At 42.4% G+C, this 12,593-nt stretch overlaps 1 protein-coding gene and 1 long non-coding RNA gene across 10 annotated transcripts in view; both read left to right on the top strand.

Annotated features, from left to right (window-relative positions):
• The window catches only part of LOC123388009, a 93,907-nt gene extending 87,934 nt beyond the window's left edge, over window positions 1-5,973 (top strand). Inside the window, exon 2 of the long non-coding RNA XR_006602551.1 lies at window positions 5,703-5,973. This is a non-coding gene — a long non-coding RNA (uncharacterized LOC123388009). The remainder of the gene's footprint in view (window positions 1-5,702) is intronic.
• Window positions 1-12,593, top strand: part of FMNL2 (formin like 2) — a 319,730-nt gene that overhangs the window by 139,991 nt on the left and 167,146 nt on the right. The gene's annotated exons all lie outside the window — the stretch shown is intronic.

Here is a 12,593-nt window from a genome sequence, read left to right as displayed (position 1 = left end):
AAACAAAAGTTGTGAATAGAAAAACTTTTTGGAATATAGATAAAAGAATAGAAAGTATATTAGTAGTTACATGAAATATTATATGAAATCCACATTTTCTACCATTTTCACGGACCTGTTTTATTTAAACCCTTGGCATGTGCTTCAGCATCAACTTCTCCCTTCCTGGAATCCCTTTCTCTCTCCTCTTAGAGCACATCCTCTTTGCTTCTGCTGAATGTTTGAAAACTTGGCATTTTTACAATCTATACAATGTTGTTACGTTTATGCTAACCCTCTACCTTTGAGGTTTTCAAAATTTAAATTACCTTTATGGTGTCAAAAACAATTTTTTAGAAAGAAGAAAAAAAGGAGTGCATTGGTTTTCTGTTTTCTAACTGGCACATTAGAGGGTCATGGATGTTATAGGCTGTTCTCTTGTATTAATCCCCTCCCCTGCCATGTGACTTACGTTGTATGAGAATTTATTTCCTGCTCCATTGGTACTGGGCTTGGCCTGTAAGCTATTTGGCCAAGAGAAGAGAAATGAATGCAAAGCAAGCAGTTACCTTAAAGGGAGTGCCTTAAATATGATTGGGCTGTTGTGCTCCTGTGATTTTCGTGAGGAAAAAATGCCCCAGCTAGCTGCTGCTTCTGCAGCCTGGACCCCCGCGAGGCAGGGGTATAGCTGACCTGATCTGTACCCTGGGCAGACAGGCTCAAATCTTTAGGATGTATCAGACTACACTGTCAGATCTAATTCAACTGCTGTCACTCACAAATCTAATAATCTTGTTATTTTTGTCTCAATTAGCAGAATCACAAGTTGCACCGAAGAAAGTTTTGTTTGGCAATTTCTGTATCAGAAATAGCATTGGGGATGATGATTACCAAGGACTGAATGGTCTGTGCAGTAACCTAGGATTCTTGACTGCAGGCATTTTCAAGAATACACCGTATACCAAAACCAGATGTATGCAGTAAAAAAAAATATTGCCAGACTTGAGTGCGCTGTTCATTTTTCCAGTGAGACCTCCAAAGGGCCTATGAATAGAAGCTTGGTGTTTTCCTCTTAGATGACTCATTTTTGAGTAGACTAGGAACAAAATTTTGGCTTTTGTGTTAGGCACAGTTTCAAAGTCTCTCTATACACTTTGATTGAGTTTTATAAAATACATGCACACACACACCTCCCATATTTGTCTGCAAGTTTTAAAAGTCAACTCAATGTGCACCTGGTGGCTCAGTGGGTTAAGCCTCTGCCTTCAGCTCAGGTCATGATCTCAGGGTTCTGGGATGGAGCCCCACATGGGGCTCTCTGCTCAGCAGGGAGCCTGCTTCCTCCTCTCTCTCTGCCTGCCTCTCTGCCTACTTGTGATCTCTGTCTGCCAAATAAATAAATAAATAAAATCTTAAAAAAAAAAAAAGTCAACCAACTCTTCTCTCCTCTCCTCTCTCTCTATGTATTTTAACATATATATAGGTATGTTTGTGTATGATTGGTTGGTTGCTTGTGTGGTTGTTTAAATAAGTTTATTGCATGTACTCCCTTATTGCTCTCTAAAGAAAAGTAAACACTACCTGTACCAAAGGTTGATACACACACACACACACGTGTGTATATATGTGTGTGTGTATATATATATATATATATATATATATATATTAAAGATTTTATTTATTTATTTGTCAGAGAGAGGGAGAGAGAGCGAGCGAGCACAGGCAGACAGAGTGGTAGGCAGAGGCAGAGGGAGAAGCAGGCTCCCTGCCGAGCAAGGAGCCCAATGTGGGACTCAATCCCAGGATGCTGGGATCATGACCTGAGCTGAAAGCAGCCGCCCAACCACCTGAACCACCCAGGCATCCCAGGTTGATTTATATTTTTAAAAATGTCTTCTCAGAAGAGTTTGAGATAAATGTAGACATGACTAGAGCTGTTTTATTTCCTGCCTACCCAGTTTATTGAAGAGATTAAGATCTCCCAAGTAGGTCATTTAATTGAAAAGAGCCAGTTTGTGCTATGTCTTCCTAACATACATTTAATTGACCAGATTTTAACCACCTTCCATTCCTAATCACCCATTTCCTGTTTGGTGATTGACCTTGACCATGCCTTTGACTGGTGTAGCATTTTCAGCAGCCAAAAAGCAAGATTTGGGCCTCTTAAGGCTTATTTATCCTGGTTTCAGTGGAGTTGCATTATAAAAACAAAAACAAAAACAAAAACCCTTAAGGGGCACCTGGCTTGCTTAGTTGGTAGAGCACATGACTCTGGATTTTAGAGTTGTGAGTTTGAGCCCCATGTTGGGGGTAGAGCTTACTTAAATAAAATCTTACAAAGCAAAACAAAAAAAACCCTGATGGTCAGGTTCCTTCCTCAAAGATTCTGATTTAATGTGTTTGTGACAGGGCCCAGGCACTGGTATTTTTTAAAGTTTCCCAGGTGATTCTGACTCACAGAGTTGACAACCACTTTTGCAAATACAGCCTTCCTGCACAGTGAATTAACTAAACTAAGCGATTCAGTTAGAGCATTGTTTTACTTGTAATATGGTCCAGTTAGGTCATCTTCATTGCTCAGATCAACCTAAAAGTGTCAGATCTTCTAGGAAATTAGCATCGTGTTGAAACAGCTTGATTTCCTCTTTTCAGTCTGCTTTTGGACCATTGGAGGAAAATTAGCTGCATAAATAAACCCTTAATGCTAGCCAGGGGATCACCGCCTTCCTTTATGACTCCAGCCATTTGGGTAATTCTCAGCCTTGTCTCTTAAATCACACCGCCTCCGTCAGTCCTACTGAAACGGAGTTCACTTATGGTGAGCTTGCCTGCACCATGGAGGTGGGGCCCAGTGGATTTGCTCAGGTGACCTCAGTTCCACTGAGCACAGTAGAGCCTTGTTAAGGGCCCTGAAGGCAGCATCTTAACCTTTCTCTGCCAGATGCCTATGGAAATAGTCAATGACAGGTCGCTATAAAAGTTTCAAATGCCCAAATGAATACTAAGCTTTAAAAGGAAGAAACACAAAGCCCTAGCATGTGTGCCTTTTAAAAAATACAGTTGAGATCCACAGAACTGAAACTGCATTTTCTTCTATGATATAAATCTTTTTCAGACGATGGTAGGATTTTCATTTTCCTCCAGTTGCTAGTTATCTTTCGGATATAGCCTGACTGTGTGTACGTGGATTTCCTTCCATTCATACCGGAGGCAGCGTGTTTGCTGAACAAATCAGCAGGATGAGTACTAGTGAGAATTAGGGAATTGTGATGCATGGAGTCCTTCAGGTTTATTCTTGTTCTTTGCTGAGAACTCTCATAAGGATCTGAGCGGCCTGTGGGAAAGCTGCTGATCCTTTTGTTAAGGCTGGCTTTGATGTGTGAGGTGGTATGATGGAGAGAACAGATTCTGGACTTGGGCTTTTTGGATTTGAATTTTGGCTTTTCCACTTCATAGCCGGGTGACTTAGGCACGGTTTTTTGGGTGTGTGTGTTTTCCTTACCTAAACATGGGAATGATCACTGTTTCTTTCCCATAGGGAGGTCCTGATGATTAAATGAGATGTTTCAAGCCCTTTAAAGCAGTTTCTGGCATTCTGGGTGCTGCTTCAGCCCACAGCTGTGAAAACTAGCGTAGATTCTGCTGCTTTTCCTGGTCCGGCCTCCATTGTTACTCCATTACTATATTACGTAGAATTAGGTAAACTGAAATCATTGGTGAACTAATGAGAAACCAAATCAACTGTCTTTCCCTAGGCTCCTTTTTGTTAATTCTTTCCTGTGGTCTTCTGCTTCATCAGTCAGATATGTGGTTAAAGACTTACTTAGGGCTGGAATCTGTTGTGTTCTACTTTAAAAACCAGCATCCCCGCCATGTCCCCTGCCCTGGGATGCACAGTTTTTTGTGTATATTGAGTATATGAGGCTATTGATATGAACCTTATGGTATAATCCTATAGTCATAGGAATCCCATAAAGATTGGACAATATTTGTTCATGACACACTGACTCAGGAAAGGAAAACAAACAAACAAAAAACCACACCCAAAACCTAAAACCTCTTGGAGAGGCTGAAAACTGGAAGTGTATTTCTCCAAATTCATGTCTGTGTCACTGTAGTCACTGACTGGAAAGTCATCATTTCCTTTAACCAGAGGAATGTGCTGAAACAGTAGTAGGTGTTGGTTAAAATTAGAATCAAATATTTTCATAACCAGAACTATAGACATGTTAAATAAATTAAAAAAAAAAAGAGCTCTACTAGTTTGTGCTTGTGAGTTCAAGAGGTTTTCAGTTCAGTTCAGCTAAACTACAATCAGATTCTGTCCCTGAATTGGCACATGATGTGCATGGCAGACTTCCTAAAGCCAGTGATGGAAGCTCTGAAGTATTCCCAGGGACAGGCTCTTAAGAATTGTCATTGGAGAGGGTGCCTGGGTGGCTCAGTCGGTTAAGTGTCTGCCTTTGTCTCAGGATACCATCTCAGAGATCTCCTGGGATCGAGCTCCACATCGGGCTCTCTGCTTGGCGGGGAGCCTGCTTCTCCCTCTGCCTCTGCTGCTCCCCCTGCTTGTGTTTGCTCGCTCTCTATGTGTCAAATAAGTCAATTAAAAAAAAAAAGAATTGTCATCAGGAGCAGAAAGGCAAATGGCAATGGCAAATGGCCCGGGCGTGCGGCTGTCCTCTCCTGTCTTGCGGAGCCCTCCCTCCCCGATGCTGAGCCCCAGGGAAGGATTCAGCATTGACGTTATTTGCATTTAATAGCTCATTACTGGGACCATGCTCTCCAGCTCTCCTTTACTAGCAGAGAGCTCGCCAAGAGTCCAGCGCTGCAACTGTACAAGTGTTTCTAGACTACTCTATGAATTGTTCATCTCTTGAAGCTATTTATTTGCAGCTAATAGCTAGCATTGGCTGTCTCTTGAGAAATGCATACACAGTTTCCATGGAGAGGGGGAAGGAACAACCCACCATCCAGGCTCCTGTTTTTGTGCAAGGAAGATGCAATTTTTATGAGTAAGACTCTGAAAATGTATTTGCATGGACTGCAGGTGTTAGTCGCTGGTGCTTACTGGATCTGCAGAGGTGGGGCGAGATAGTGGCCCCTCTGGACCGGGCAGTTGTATTGAAACAACTTATTGCCAGAAGCTCCCGCGTAAACAATTTCTAACGGCAGTGGCTCTGATCACTTCGCACGTGGTTTATTTTGGCCCCTTTCCCTTCACATGCCGGAATTATAATGGTGCCACTGGTGTGCAGTTCCAGAGTTTCTCAGTTTTTCCGTCAGATACCTAACATTGACAAAATGACTTTAAATAATTTGCCTCAGTCCAAGGTCTTGACACCCAGCACCTTTTTTCTGGTTGACTTAATTTTGAAAGTCCATGTTGCCATTTTCTCAATGAGTGAGCCTAATTAAAAAGAGAGAGAGAGAGCTCAGTGGCTTAGGATTTAGGCTAAAAGCAGTGATGCAGAAGAGATTTTTCTGAAGGAAAACAAGACGCTCTTGGGGAATGGGGAAGGAATCTCTGGTGCATTAATGCTTCATGTCTTGAGACAAAGCTGGTGGTTTTGTGAGTAGATCCTGAATAGCAGATAGGGTCATTTTCAAGAAGGCTCACGTGGTATAGAGTAAGTGGTATTTCATATTTATTACTTGTTTGCAAAGAGGATTTTAACTACCTCCATTTTGACTGTACTTTCTGATTAAGTTCTTTTTTACAGCTTATCCTTTGAACTCCCGTTGAAGACCCGAAAGGCAAAAACATCCTGAACTACCCCCTCAAGCAATAACAACCACCATGAGCTAGCAAGACCCCATAGGATTGACCCCAAGATGAAGATCAGCCTGACCTTTACTGCATTACCCATTGGCCTTTGTCCCATATTTTCTTTAAATAACTTTCAGCACTTTGGAGACCATCTTTGAGATGTTAATCCACTGTCTTCCTGGAGTGGCCTCACAGGAATAAACTTCTTTCTGGTTTCACCACCACTTGTGTCTTTGCTTTCGAACTTCGTCAGGCAGCGAATGGCCAAACCTGGGTTTCTCTCCCCCCCCCCCCCCCCCCCCCCCCCCCCCCCCCCCGCCAGCCAGGTGCTCTTGAGCCCCTGTCCCCTGGTTGCAGTTTTTATTCTTTAAGTAAACTTACTCTAGAACTTACAGTAGTCTGATACGGGCAGTTTATAACTTAAAAATGATAGTGCGTGTGTTTTGAAAATTTACGTGATGGTTGTTTAAAAATTGAAAATATTTTCCCATATAATAATGTTGTAAATTCAAGCAAGCATATTTGACATAAATGTGGTAAGACTCCCCCGTGACGGGGAGGTCCAGTGACTCTGACTAGGATATTTTTCCCCGGGTTGGTGGGGGTGGGGGGAGCTCCATTTTGCATAGCAATTTAGCAGAAGAGAGACTACTCCCTGCCTTTCCCCCCTTCTACAGGGAAGCAGTAATTGGAGAAGAAGTTTAGTGAATCCATTGTCAAAAGAAAGCTTTAAAAACATCTATTTATTTGTTATACTCTATCCCAGGCTGTACCAGGGACATGGAGGAGAATGTGATTTTTTGATAAAGAATATTTATCGGTAGGATTTTATCCTCATCTTTGGGAAGAATTGCTTGATTTTATGGAAGGGGCCGAACATGGCTGTCTTGAGTCCTGTGGTAAATGGGTGGCACCAGAGCGTGCTGGTCCCCATGTTTCCCAGGAGCCCCAATCAAGTGGATTGCTGTCCCGAGGGCATTTCTGTCAGGATCTGCCTGTGTCACCTGTCAGCTGTTTCGTATTTACCCTCCTTGATTCAGAAAAAGAGATTGCTATAAAATTAACCTAATTTGCGGGATGTTCCCTTTCACTCCGAAGACTTTTTTTTTTAAATCACAGACTCTAAAGCTTCCTGTTGTCCTCTTACCCTCTGTTCATGGACAGCTCTATTAATGAAGAGCTTTTTATATTCTTAGCTATTATTGGATCCTTTCAGAAGCTCTTTACAGTGCTGGGGCAGGTTAATAGGTAAATGGGGACTAGGGTCTCTGCATTTTAACTCAGAAGCAAACTTTTGGGGGTAATTATGAACTGCCCTGTACAATAAAATCCTCAATTATCGAGGATTACTCTGAGGAAAGGCAGTGTCTGGTTAATCGAATTTTCTTTTGGGAATTGAAGGTTAAACACGTTACCTTTACTCAACCCTTATTAACTTTATTTGGGTTTTGGAATTCGGATGTCAGGACTGTGAAAATGAGTTTGTTTCTTTGCGTTATCTTTTGTAAAAGTGCTTTGGGACATCCTTATGAGTTACGAATTGTGTTAATCGGGCTTTACTTCCTATAGGGATTTAAGAGACTCCGGAGTGGCTGGTGAGTTCTGAAAGTTGTATTTTTCTGTGTTTCTTTGTTTTCCTACATCTCAGAGATTCAGAATGAGAATGCAGCCACCCTACGTCAGCATCTGTAGGGCTCGTTAGTGACACAATCATATTATTTTGGGGTTTACAGATAGTCTAGCAAAATAACACCAATGAGTTGTCTGTAAACTGTTTAACATTGATTTTTCTTCAGTGTGAGTTAAAGTCAAGTGGTCTTTGCTTTACTAAGCTGCTGAGTTGATTGTTCTGAACAATCCGGACAATAGATACAACTAACAAATGTTTTTCAAGCATCTTCTCTGTGCTCTTTGTTGACCAAGTTAGGCAGTTTCAGTGTCAGTCATGATGTCATAGCATAAATGAACCATCCTCTGACAGACTTTGCATAAATCTCAGCTTCTAAAAGTAAGAGAAACTTGTCCCTGAGGACTTTGTGGCCATAGCAGTTCTGATTCCCTTGTTTGAAATTAGCGTTTCAAATATTGTTAAATTTTCCAGCTTTTTTCTTTTGCTCTCAATACTTTAAAGAGATTTAATTCTAAAAGTTAAAATACTGTAATTTTCATTCATCAATCATAAATTACAGACATTTTAGAACACAGAAAACATTCCTGAGCATAGGGAGCTTAGGCGAAAGGATTGCTTTAATTTCATTCAAAATTGCATCCTGATTTTCAGTCCTGTTAAGAGTTTGGGGTCTCCCAATAAAGATCTAGTTTACATTCTCATCTGTCAGTGACAACAATGAGAGCTAAGTTAGGAAGTAAGCCAAGAATCATGGTGTATGTTCCAGATTTGGCTTAAATAAAAATGGAATCGATTTCCAGTGGTTTCTCCCCTTGTTGTTGGTCTAGCCAGACCACGACTATTGAAAAATAACCTTTAAAACACCTCCCCCCGCCCACCCCAGATTCGAAGAAAAGATAGCAGAGGTTAAGATTTGATAAGAGCTGGGTCTAGGTTCATGGCAGATGCGTTACGTTCTCTACCCTTGTGTGTTTGAAATATGATGCCATTTTTAGAGGAGTCATTTCTTTTATAAATTTGCTGTCTGTTTATCTGCATTTCATTTGAGTACTGTGAAATGAATGGACCCTGTGCAGGGACTTGTTGGGGTTTGTGATGTCTAGATCTTAAAGGAGACTTCATGCTTTGAAGCGGAAGCTCTCTCCCTCTCTCAGGTCTTTAAAAAGAACTGTGGCTGGTGGTAGCAAGTGTCCTCCTATTACTTGACAATCGAGGGTAGGAGAAAGGTCAGGCTCTTGGTGGAAGCCTTAGAGCTAACAAGTCAGCAGAGACACTTTTTAGAGGCTTAAGCCTCGTTTGACAGGTACTGATGCCTTGATCACACCAGCAACACCGACAAATGTGCTATTTTTTCAAGGTATGTGTTGGTCGTATAAGAAAAAATGAATGATACAGAGCTAACAGTCAACAAATTTACCTGTTGCTTATCCACTCTGGATACAGAATGCCTATACATGTACACACATAGACAACATAACGTGCATAGTTGTTTTTAATCACAGTACTTCCTTTCAATTTATGTAGTTTGTCTCTAAAACTAGTAGCCACATTAATGCCTGTGGGTTCAGTTAGGTCGGCTTGAAACATCCTGCACGATCCTAGCTTGTGGCTTTTGTGCCCATTGGAGAAGGCAATCAGGGAGTGTGGCTACTGTGGAACCATATGGAGGCAGATCCATTTATAGTCATACACTTCTGCTGGTTTAGCTCTCTTCCTTCCTACTGAAATGATAGAAAAGGAATAAATCCATAGGAAACAGGAAAGGAATCCTTAGAGGGCCAGAAGTACCGAGGAATTTCTGGACAATAGCTAGCAGCTGGGGTCAGAAGAATGCTCTCATGATATTCCTCCCCATAAAAAGAAGATGAGGCCATTGGAGAAGTTGTAAGTAGTTCCTTGGGGGCACCCCAGTGTCTGAGCTCAGAGTCCACTGGACAGGGAGCGTGTATGGTCCTGCACTGGGATGGAGACGGTACAGGATGTCTCTGGAATGATAGAACCTGGCCGTGCCCTCCTTCTGACCCAGGGGAACGGGGAATGGTTGGTTGATACTGGCTCCCAAGCTAAAACCACCAGAAGAGCTCACTACCCCAGAGGAGCTTTGGTGGTGGGGAGGAGCCATAGCAGGGGTTTGCCCCATAGAAGGGGAGAATGGAAATTTGAAAGGGAAGGCAACTCGACTCCACTGAACATATTTTCTGGGTGTTGTGACAGATGGAAAGGCAGCACTCCAAGGTGTTGGAACACCACTTACAAGGTAACACCACTTACACCTGGAGTAAGGCCTTCCTTCTCTGGGCCCTTCTGGCCCCTACCTCTCTTCATGCCTTCTGAGCCCACTTTAGAGGAGTCCGTGTTTCAGCCTTCCCCTTTCAGGGAGGAGCCAGATCTAGAAATGCCTTCCAGCTGGAGGTAGCCCTCACCGCTGCCTATACCAACAGGAGCTGTGATGTTGAAGGAAAAAGAACAGACAGCAGGAAAGAAGGGCCAAGATGAACAGAACAGCTGACCCCAGAGCAAACGGCGGTAGCTACGCATGGCCTGTGCTCTCTGTTCCTGCAACACAGGGCTTGTAAGGGCCGAGCAAAGGGTTTGGCCGAGGATGTGGGTGACACGGCTCACAGTCCTTCCTCTGGAGAGATGGAGATGGGAAGTAGAATCTAAACTTCTTACCCCTGATGTTGATGTTATTTCATCAAGTATAGTGAGGATTTTGAACTTCAGGGGGGTTGTGTGTGCGTGTGTATTTTAAGTAGGTAGGTTGCACCTTGAATGCAAGAGATGGTTCCGTGAAGACAACCCACCAAAGATTCCGTTGTCGGAAAAGTTGGCGTGCTTGGCAGTTGTGATAAAAACAATTTTTCAGTCAAATGGTTTTAGTCCTATTAACTGAACTGCAAGTGTGGCCACTAAGGGATTTAAAAAACATTACTTGTAATTTTCATGATAAACCACCAAGAATAAGATGTGTTTTAATGAGTATCGTGGTGGCCGTTTACAAATTACCAAGGAAAATGTGTAACGCACCCCTTTATTCTCTCTAATTTAGAAAAACAGATGGTGAGATCTCTAGTTTTGCCTGTGACTGGGGGAGATTTAAAAACTGTACTGAAAAGGTCCTAACATGTTCCTCTTGCCCTGGCAGACATGATGAGGGAAGCTGCAGAAGGGAGCTGGGGAGAGAGGAGTAGGGGTGGTAGAGGGGAGTGAGTTTAAGACGAAGGATGACTTAAAGGAGGAGATTAGGTTTTGGTAGGACAAGGGAAAATAAAATACAGGTAGAGAATGCATGTGCATTGTTTTCTTCGAAAACCAAAAACTGGGGCACCTGGGTGGCTCATTTGGTTGAGCGTCTGCCTTCTGATCAGGTCTTGATCTCTGGGTCCTGGGATCAAGTCCCGCATCGGTCCGTCTGCTCTGTAGGGAGCCTGCTTTTTTCTCATTTTCCTTTTGTGCTCAATCTATCTCAAGTAAATAAACAAAATCTTAAAAAATAAAACAAAAATCAGGTCTCCTGGCTCAGGCAGGTTCTGTGAGGACTTGTGTTCATTGTGATGTTCCCGAACATGAACTTTCCTGGGAGTGTTTGGCCTTTGAGCCGACTTGTTCTCTGCTGTGTGTGAGCCAAGAATTGAACAGCTCCGTTGTGTGTGCCGGCTACAGGCGCCCCTCTAGCTTTTGTGGTCCGCGTTGTGTGTCTGTGTGTGTTTGATAAACTTAAATGACCTGTCCGCATTTTGCTACAGTGAGGAGCCCAGTGTACACGTGGGCGTCTCCCTTGGCCTTGCCTTCCACACTGGGTGAAATGACATTTTCAGGAGACCGTGGATGGAGTTGAAAATAACAAAAAGAAAAATCGTCAGGCTCCAAGCAAGTTGTTTATGAATTGGTGTGTGAATAGAACATCTGATTTAAAAAAGAAACTGTAGATGGGTGGGGATGGAAAGGCGAATATGTTATGTAGCTGGCCAAGTCCTATTTGGCTGTGTTGAAAAATGGAAAAAAAAAAATCTTCAGTGGGTGAAATTGTTTCTAATTTTATTTTATCTTGTTTGCCCTTTGCCTCGATGCTGGTGTTTCTTGAGCCTGATGCGACACAACGTTGAGCCATTGGTGGGGGAGCCCAGCGAGGTTCAGTGATATTTGTGCTTTGCCTCCCACTCCCTCTTACTGGTGATGTTTGGAAATGAGTGGTACAGCGACTGTGTTCTCATCTTCTCCCCACACCCCCCCCCCCATTGTTATGTGCAAAGAGCCTGTAAAAATGAACATCTGGCTAAAAAAACCATTCTGATTTCAGAAGGAAGTGCCCTGGATTTATGATCTCCCATTTCTACTCAAGTATGAATTGGAGACTGGCTGGGGAGAGCATTTTCTGCTGTTATTCATGGGGCCGGGCGGGGCGGGGCGAGTCCTGGCGCTGGGGCTTCTGCCTAGGCCGGAAAAACATTTTGCATCAGCTGAGTGGCTTGCTGGCCTGCCAGGATGCTGTTGTTTTCTATCCTGATTCAGTTTTGTGGAAGGACAGTGGGTGTGATTGTTGGCTGAGAGCTCTTGTCCTCTTGATCACTGACTGGAGTTCAGCTAGTCTGACTATAAGAAAATTCATCCTCTTAAATCCCACCGACTAACACTCCAAATTTTTCTTATTTATTTCTTTGCCTTGAAGTTACTTAAACTTTATAAAATGTATTTTAATTAGTTCATAATGACTGTTTAATTTAATTCAACTTAATTTGAACTAATTACATTTAATTCATAATGACTATTAAAGGTGGTTTTAAAAATGGACTCTGGAATGGGATAGAAGGATACTGGTATAAAGTATATATTTCTACCTAATCCCTTATATACTGTGAAAAGCAATAAATTGATGAACAAAAATTTTTGGACATTGTTCCTGTTCAAGAGGTTCTGTGGATCACCGATGTTTGGTAAATCCCAGTTGAGATATGGTCCTGTCTTTTAAACTTCTGTAATGACATCTCTTCAATTCTGTCTCCCAGCCTCTGCCCTGAGAACATTTTCCCTGCTTTATGTAATCCCTTGTTGGAGTAATCTCTACCTCCAAAAGCAACTGGGATAGATTAAATCATGGTTCATGGTCAGCCTGTGAAAACAAGTACTTCATTTCAGGATAGATTTTTGTAAGATCATTTTCTAAAATAGCATAGTATCAGAAGTATTTCAGTAATGCTTTTTAGCGAGGAAATT

The sequence above is a fragment of the Mustela putorius genome, unplaced genomic scaffold, assembly GCF_011764305.1.
Source record: "Mustela putorius furo isolate JIRA1106 unplaced genomic scaffold, ASM1176430v1.1 tig00003869_pilon_pilon_pilon, whole genome shotgun sequence".
Lineage (NCBI taxonomy): Eukaryota > Metazoa > Chordata > Mammalia > Carnivora > Mustelidae > Mustela > Mustela putorius.
The sequence above is the reverse complement of the archived record's forward strand: the minus strand, read 5'-3'. Positions and strand labels throughout refer to the sequence as shown.